This window comes from Vitis riparia, chromosome 13, assembly GCF_004353265.1.
Source record: "Vitis riparia cultivar Riparia Gloire de Montpellier isolate 1030 chromosome 13, EGFV_Vit.rip_1.0, whole genome shotgun sequence".
Classification (NCBI taxonomy): domain Eukaryota; kingdom Viridiplantae; phylum Streptophyta; class Magnoliopsida; order Vitales; family Vitaceae; genus Vitis; species Vitis riparia.
In genome coordinates, this window is record NC_048443.1 from 25,286,750 (window position 1) to 25,296,426 (window position 9,677).

Consider the following 9,677-nt stretch of genomic DNA (forward strand, 5'->3'; position numbering starts at 1 on the left):
ACTATAAATTTATTTTTCTCTTACCTTCCTCAGTTTTTTAAGTTCTACTCAAACTAATAAATCATGATTATTATTAATGTGACTTTTTGTCATAAATACAAAATTTATATCCATAAAAATGATTTGTCAGGAATATATGATGTGGTTAACTATAACATTTTGCCACGCGTACAAATTTCTTCTCTAAAAAAAATTATTTTTGCCATGAAAATAAAATTTGTTACAAAAATCTTCTTTTTTTCATAAAAAATTATTTGTGCTTAAAATTATGGTAGTAAAATGTGAAATTTGTTGGAGTGCATTGACAAATTTAAATTAAATATAATCAGAATTAAATTAAAATCAAATCAAAACCCTTGACTTAAGGAGCTGGAATGGGATAAAATTAAATAGGACCCCTGACTTGGTGAACCGATGAGAGTTTCTAACAAAGAAAATCAATTTTCAGCATAAATCAGGAGTTATGCCTTTTAGTCCCAAAATCAGGATCCAAATGGAGGTGATGAAGCTTAATTTTCTTGAGATTAAAATCTGGGAATTTTGGATATTAAACAATTGCTTGAAATAATTAAATTCCTAGTGCTTTTTTAATCAAATTATTTCTGAAGTTCACAAGATTATCGCATTTGAGTGCCTTTGCCAGACAATCTCTCTCATTGCATTCTGAACAATTATAGTAGAAACAAATCATAATGACTTCAAAGTAGCAATTAGGAGCCTCCTGATGACAATTTATAAAACTATAGGAGCATATATATGCCATGTATCTCGAAGCATTAAGCATTAATGCTTTAAGTCATAAACATAAGCGACTATGGGGCTCCTCACTTTGTAAACCCCATCATCCCATACCAAAAAACCTGATATTACAGGGCTACTTAGTGCTGCCACACCAACAGTGACAGTGAAGGTTTGCGTCTCTCCAAGGGATTTGAATGAAAGTACACTTGGTTCAACTTGGATACTAAGTTCTGTAAGTTGAGACTGGTGATCCGACGCTTGTGACGGTTCTAGTGAAGGTACGAGTAACTCCTGCCCCATTATCGGTAGATACGGCAAAAGAAGGGTAGTTTAAATCCCAAACAGTTCCATTTGTGGCAGCAGAACAAGTGATGTTTTCTCCCGTGACAAGGTGCAACTTTGTAGTGTTATAGCCTTGCCCACACAAAAACTTGATGTAATCTGCCTCCCCAGCATCATATACCAAACCAGGATTTGCAGCCAGTAGGGGATTCAACTGACCTGCCCCATATGCAAACTCTAGGTCGGTGTTGGTTTCAACACTCAAGCGAGAAGCTGCCAATAACAATGGAAACATGAGCATTAGTTACAGATACGGGTTCTATTAATACTTCAACTTAGCTGTCTCCAAAAGCAGCTTTCAAAAAGAGTTCTTGAACAAGATACTCAGCCTTAAAACATTAGTTTGAAAAATGCCCACAGATTATGGATGAAGCCCTTACCAGTTGTCATTAAGGCAGACTTGATAGCAGCAGGAGACCATGTTGGGTGAAATGATTTAACGTAGGCAGCAGCCCCGGAAGCATGTGGACAAGCCATGGACGTCCCTGAAATGATATTGTATGGAACTACTCTTGTATCCCCTGGAACTCCTGTCAAACTTGAAGCTTCTGTCCACGCTGCTAGAATGTTAACTCCTGGCGCGGCGATGTCAGGCTGCAGAGTTACAAGACATTGCAACTAATTAAGAAAGTGTTGGCTGCAGTTTCAGCCTGAAACAGAGAAAGGCTATAGAAAGAAAAAATGGAAGAGTAACACTTGAGAATAGAGCTGGGAACAGAGGAGTTATGACAGTCCACACAAAAAACAGAGGACCCTTTTTCTTTCACTTTGTATTCTCGGTTCTTCACTTTTTCTGTTGTACAGTCACCAGAATTTAAACCAGATGCAAAGAGATTTAACCTGAGTAAATCTCTCCACGTGAAAGCAATGCAACCACTCAAAACAAAAACAAAAAAGTTGTTTTTACATATATAACCTAACACAGCATAGGCACATTATGTTACATTCTCCCCCCTAATGTGATGTTCCTCTACACCCAAAAGCTTTCGGAAGTGAACAAGCTTCTCCAAAGGCAATGCTTTAGTGAAGATATCAGCAACCTGCTCCTCTGATTTACAGTACATCAATTGAACCTCACCATCTGAAATAGCTTCTTTAATAAAATGATACTTCACTGCAATATGCCTAGTCCTACTATGAAAAACATAGTTTTTTGCAATGGCTATAGCAGATTTGTTGTCACAAAGTAGATATGTTGCTTCATTTTGCTTCTCCTTGATGTCTTCTAAAATTCTTCTCAACCATATGGCTTGAGAAGTTGCCAGTGAAGCTGATATATACTCTGCTTCAGCAGATGATTGAGCCACTGAGCCTTGCTTTTTTGAGACCCAAGATATAGCACTTGAACCAAGGGAGAATGCATAGCCTGATGTGCTTTTCATGTCATCAATACAGCCACCCCAATCACTATCACAATGGCCAATTAGCTTCACTTCAATGTTCCTGAAATATTTTATTCCAAGTTCAACCGTGCCTTGCAAATATCTCAAGACTCTTTTTGCTGCTCCAAGATGTAAATGACTAGGATAATGCATGAATCTTGACAGCAAGCTTGCTGCAAACATGATGTCAGGTCTAGTTGCAGTGAGATACAACAGATTTCCAACAAGACTTCTAAAGTGAGTTTCATCAACCATCTTCCCTCCATCTTCTTTCCTCAACTTTTCATTCACAACTAAAGGAGTAGATACAGGATTACAACCAGCCATGCCAAACTTTTTGAGGATATGTTCAACATACCTCTTTTGACAAATAAACACACCATCTTCTTCTTGAAAGACTTCAATTCCCAAAAAATAATGCAACAATCCCATATCACTCATTTCATATTTTTTCATCATTTCATTTCTAAAATTTTCAACCATCTTCTCATCATTTCCAGTAAAAATCAAATCATCAACATAAAGAGCAACAATAAGGATTGGGAATTATCTTTGCTCTTCACATAGAGGGTAGGCTCACTTTTGCTTCTAATGAAACCATTTTCAATGAAGTAGTTGTCAATTTGAGTGTACCAGGCACGGGGAGCTTGTTTCAAACCATATAAGGCTTTCTTTAACTTGTAAACTTTGTTTTCTTCTCCATCAACAACAAATCCTTGAGGTTGTTCAACATAGATCTCTTCTTCCAGCTTTCCATTCAAAAATGCAGATTTTATGTCAAGTTGGTACAACAACCAACCTTTTTGAGTAGCCACTGCAATAATAGTTCTAATAGTATCAAGGCGAGCAATTGGAGCAAAGGTCTCATGGAAATCAACACCCGGCTGTTGTGAATAGCCTTTTGCAACCAATCTAGCTTTAAGCCTTTGAACTCTACCATCAGAATGGTATTTCACCCTAAAAATCCATTTCACCCCAATGATTTCTTTGTCTTTTGGCTTTTCAACCAGCTGCCATGTTTCATTTTTCTCAATGACATCAATTTCTTTTTCCATTGCTTTCCTCCAATCTTCATCTTTTATTGCCTCTTCGAAACTTTGGGGTTCAACAATGCACAAATTGCATCTCTCATAAACATCAGTCAAACTTCTCATTTTTCTTGGAGTTGAGGATGGTGATGACGAGCTTGAAGTTGGAGACTCGATTGAGGGAGATAATGGAACTGATCTTGGGGATTCTTGAGGTGATGAAGTTGAAGTGCTGCCATTTCCAGTTTCAACTGGTGCTTTTGTTTAAAGTTCATCAACAAGAATTGTTTTCTTCAGAATTTTACCTTCTTCCCAATTCCAAGCAGCTTTTTCATCAAAAATAACATCTCTACTTATGATCAGCTTGTTGGTTTTCAAATTATACAGCCTATAACCCTTTGACTGTGAACTATAACCCATGAAGATGCACTTTTCACTTGTTTCATCCAGCTTGCTCCTTCTTTCCTTTGGAACTTGTGAATAACATAAGCACCCAAACACTTTGAAGTGTCTAACAGATGGTTTTCTTCCACTCCATGCTTCAATCGGAGTTTTGTTCAATAATGCTTTTGTTGGGCATCTATTCAAAAGATACACAGCAGTGTTAACTGCTTCAGCCCAAAAAAATTTAGGCAAACCCTTCTCATATAACATAGCTTTGGCCATTTCCATAACCGTTTGATTCTTCCTTTCAACTACTCCATTTTGTTGAGGAGTATATGCAACAGTAAGCTGTCTCTCAACCCCTTCATCTTCACAAAAATTACCAAATTGGCTTGAAGTATATTCCATTCCTCTGTCACTTCTCAAGGTCTTTATGTAGCAACCACTTTGCTTTTCAACAAAACTCTTGAATTTTTTAAAGATAGAGAACACTTCTGATTTTTGCTTCATGAAGAACACCCAAGTCATTCTTGTAAAATCATCAATAAACAATACAAAGTACTTGTTGTTGCCTTGAGAAGGTGTAGACATGGGTCCACATATATCAGTGTGAACTAACTCCAATACCTTCTTTGCTCTCCAAGCGACTCCCTTTGGAAATGATTGTCTATGATGCTTCCCAAGAGCACAACCGTCACATACTTCATTCTTTTCTTCAATGGTGTTTGGCAATCCTTGTACCATCTTCCTTTGACAAAGCATCTTCAAGCTATTGAAGTTCAAATGCCCAAATCTTCTATGCCACAACCAATCTTCTTCAACATCTTCCATTCTCAAAGCCACATTTTCAGCATATTTGAAGACAATTGGAAAGCTTCTATTTTTCTCCATCTTTATCTTCTTCACTAAATTTCTTCTCCGCTCCTTATCATAAATGGTGCACTCATTATCTTCAAAGTGAAGTTTATACCCATGCTCTACTAGTTGTCCCACACTCAACAAATTTTGCTCCAAGGCTGGTACAAGAAGAACATCTCTAATGTACTTGGTTCCCACTTTAGTTTGGATGCCAATTGTGCCTTTCCCTTTAACATTCACTAAATCACCATTACCCATTTTGACTTGTGAGTTGATGGTTGTATCCATGTCAAGGAAAATATTTTTGTTACCAGTCATGTGGTTTGTGCAGCCACTGTCAAGGAACCACACATTATTCTTTTGCTCAGCAGCACTTTGACAAGCATAAAACATGTTTTCATCAACCTCTTTCTCCTCAGCACAACTTGCTTGTTGATTGTTCTTAAATCTGCAATCTTTTTGAACATGCCCAAATTTTTTACAATTGAAGCATTGAGGCTTCCCTTTGAACCAACAATCTTTTTCAACATGACTACTTCTTTTACAAATATTACACTTTGAGAATGATGAGCCTTCTTCGTTAGTGAACTTTCTTCCATAGTTGAATCTTCCTCTACCTCTTCCATCTCTTCCTCTTGCTCTTCCTCGTCCAGTTCTGCCACCTCTAGATGAATCACTTCTATTTTCATTGCTTATAGGTTTCCTTTCAACATTTATGGAGTTAAGGCTTATTTTTTATTGGAATGCACTTTCTACTGATTTTTCAGAATGCCTCAACAATCTCTATTCATAAGTTTTTAAAGACCCAAATAGCTCTTGTACACTGAGTAGTGAGAGATCTTTTGTTTCTTCAATCACAGCCACAATTGGGTCAAATTTGTTAGGTAGACTGATCAACAGTTTCTCAACAATTCTTTTATCACTAATTTCTTCACCATATGACTTCATCTGATTTACTAACTCCATAAATTTGGAAGAAAACTCATTTAGAGTTTCATTCTCCTTCATTTTCATATTTTCCAGCTCTCTTCTTAAAGCTTGAAGCTTTACTGACCGGGTTCTTTTGTCTCCTTGGAACTCCTGTTGAAGGATGTCCCATGCTTCTTTAGCTTTTGAAGCTCTCATAATTCTTGGAAAGATGTTATTACCAACACCTTGTTGAATAAATAAGAGAGCTTTTGCATCCATTTTTTTCAATTCTTTCAACTGATCTTTTTCAACCGGAGTTAGTGTAATCACTTTGTCAGGTTCATCAAAACCATTTTCAACCAAATCCCAAACATCTTGAGACATAAATAAAGTTTTCATTTTTACACACCAAAAGTCATAATTTTCTCCTTCAAATAGTGGAATAGAAGAAGGTTGAGAACTCATACTTGTAACACTTATGCTGGCCATTGATCTACCCTTCAAGTCCTTGGTTCGTCTGCTTCAAGATTGAGGGTTCGGATTGCACAGCAACATCACCAATTCAGCTGCATTGTAGGTTCGGATTTTGGTCTTCAGATTAAAAGAAACCCTAGTATCCTCTCTTTTCAAAACAGAGGAAATTTCTTAAAATTCCATACACAAGAGGCATGTTTTAAGAGATAAAAGGGCTTGAAAAGAAGAAGTGGATTAGATCAGATTGGAAACAGCAAGGTGGATCGAAGATTAGATTGAGAGGTGGATTCGTGAAATGGGTTGCTCTGATACCAATTATGTTGGCTGCAGTTTCAGCCTGAAACAGAGAAAGGCTATAGAAAGAAAAAATGGAAGAGTAACACTTGAGAATGGAGCTGGGAACAGAGGAGTTATGACAGTCCACACAAAAAACAGAGGACCCTTTTTCTTTCACTTTGTATTCTCGGTTCTTCACTTTTTCTGTTGTACAGTCACCAGAATTTAAACCAGATGCAAAGAGATTTAACCTGAGTAAATCTCTCCACGTGGAAGCATGGCAACCACTCAAAACAAAAACAAAAAAGTTGTTTTTACATATATAACCTAACACAGCATAGGCACATTATGTTACAGAAAGAAGTGGATAAACGAAGGAAAGATCCGGCGGAAATTGAATATCTGAGTTACACTGAGAATGTCACGGGTAATAGGGTTTGGGCCTCTCGACGAAAACCAAACTACAAACGGTGCCAATTCATTTTTAGCCTCGGTGGTCTTCTGTATATTCGCAGTTGGTGTGCTGTTTACAGAGGAAGAAGTGCAAGAAAATTAGTATGATCTAAGCGTTATCCATAGGTTCACAAAGAATAATAATCAAATTTCTTGGAGAACATGAATTTGAAGAGTACCTAGTTGAGTTGATGTACTCATGAACGTCGCTAGTATAGTTGGAGTCCAAGCAGGATGTAGGTAAGGGGAAAGCGAAGGACAAATCTGTGTAGCCATCATTTGGCATTACAGTACCTGCTGCTCCAGCAGTCATTGCTCCCACCCCATCACCCAACCCGTGACAGAGTACAATTTTACCCGTAACCAGAGACTCGTTCAAGGAGCCTTCCAAGCAGTACCTGCATTTCATGATAAAATTTGTGCATTTTCATTCTTCAAATAGTACTATACCTTGCTGAAGCTTCATTTAAATGGGCTTCCATAAACTTCAATGAACACCATTACAGATTTCACATTTTTACCTGGAATAAGATGCATCAGATCCTGCTGACGTGTTTGGCGCATCTCCGCCATAAATGAGAGGGACCATATCATTCATCTCGAAAGTATTTAAAGAGAGTTCTCCCTACATGTAAACAAGAGGTTAAGATAACTTGGGAAAAGACAATTATGGTCAATGCCTATCTCAGAATTGAGATCCCTTCAGTAGATATTGTTGTCAATGCCTATCTCACCTCATAAGTCAGGTTGTTTCCCAAGTGCAACGCGGTCAGAAACTTTCTGTCAATGACGCTAGCAGCAACTGAGAGAGACCAAGGCGAGAAATTTGTAATAGATGCAGGATCTGGACCCGAATTACCACCAGCATTAGATGTGAGTATCCCATTCTTCATAGAATGGAAAGCTCCAATCGCAATTGGATCTTCAAAGTAATCCAGAGGAAAGGATCCCCCAACTGAAAGAGAGATAATATCAACACCATCGGCAATTGCATCATCAAATGCTGCAAGGATATCTGCATCATAACAACCATCCGCCCAACATATCTTATACACTGCAATGCGGGCTGAAGGAGTCCCTCCTCGAGCTGTTCCTGCGCCAAGGCCCAGTAAGCTTGCCCCACTAACTACATTTCCAGCTGCTGTGGATGCAGTATGTGCCCTATGACCTTCTGTGTCACTCTTGGTGATGCAAAATCTACTGAGGGTATAAATCCATCACTCCTATAGTATTTAGCTCCAATGATTTTACTGCAAAGCATCAAATTTTTTGTTAATCATCATTGGGATCCTCTGTATATCTCATTATACGTGTGCAGATGAAATCATAAACAGGAAAAGAGAAAAAAAAAAAAAAAAAAAGATCATTTACTTGTTGCAAGTGAAATTGGATGAGGTTTGACAAGTGCCCTTCCATTTGCTTGGTGGTGGACCAAACCCTTCATCACTGAAACTGGCAGACTCAGGCCAGATCCCAGTGTCGAGCATTCCAACAATAATGTCACTTTCAGTAGTTGTTTTATTAGCTTCCAGGGGGAAGCCGATGAAGTCCCATGACCTAGTTGTGAGGAGTTTCTTCTTTCCATTTGGGAACACTGACACAACCTCGTCCATGCCTGGATATACAAAGTTACAATCAGGTTGACAAACAAATATAGGACAATCTAAGATAACATTTAGTTAATTAACCTACTGGACAGTTCCTTCGACTCCTCCTCCGTCAACCTTGCGACAAACCCGTTGAAGCTCCTCTTGTAGCTATGGAGAAGATATTCAGATCCACTGCTCTTGGATGCAATCCACGGGAGATGTTAGACCACTAAAAGATCTTCATTCTTGCCAGATTTTCTAGCGTGATTATTTTCTTCTGTCATAATCTGTGTATATAATATATTTTCCATCTAAAGTTCCATTTTTTTAGTTTTTAAGTTCCTTCTTCTATCATTTATAAGATCATTTTTTGGGCTCCCAACTAGCATTAACACCTCAAAAACCCTTACCATCAGAATTGTTAATCTAAAGTTTTCTATGGAGACGACCTAATCACTGTACAACTGTTAGTTCTTTTTTTCTTTTGCTTCAACAACTAAAAGTTTCAATGAAAAATCTGGTTTAATTTCTTTTTGTGAGCTCCCATTATATAATATTATTTTTATTTTTAAACTAGAAATAACTATTGAACCGCATGCCAAAGCTTATGTAAATGAACTTGCTATACTTGGAGTGCCAATGGATGAAGAAGATTTTACTGGGAAAATCCTTGATGGTCTCAGCAATGAATACTAAAGAACTTGTTCGAGCTATGCAAGCCTATGAAACTCCAGTCATGTTTATGGAACTACATGAAAATTTGTTGAATTTTGAGGCCTCTTTGCAAGCTTCATCACCTTAACCATCTTCTTTTCCAGCCGCTGCAAATTTCTCAATCGAAACACCACTAGGTGGCGTCCTTCCACTATTGCTAACAACCCCATGGGTGGGGTTGTTAGCTCGTCACCCTTTTTGCCTACCCACCATTGCTGGCTACACTTAAACCGTGGGGAGACTGCCTTCCACCTCGACCATACCTTGGATACTACCAACTGTGTGGCACTTAAGGCCATAAGGCAAATTAGTGCCTCTTTTTTTGGTCCACCGTAATACAACTAACTTCTTTTTCCTTGGCCTCAACTCTAGCTTCCTTGGCACCATGACAAACTTACCTTTGAGGATTTTTGCTAGTGGTCAACATTAGTATGAGATTGAAGGATGACGCCTAAGTAAACTAGGTCATTAGGTGGATAGTGGGTTCTGTGTAGTGGGTCTAGGTTTGGTGAACTAAGAGAGAAGGA

The 9,677-nt window shown here is 38.1% G+C and overlaps 1 pseudogene; it reads right to left on the reverse strand.

Moving 5' to 3' along the window:
* Nucleotides 1-724: 724 nt before the first annotated feature.
* On the reverse strand, nucleotides 725-9,320 carry LOC117928458 (annotated as a pseudogene).
* Nucleotides 9,321-9,677: the final 357 nt, after the last annotated feature.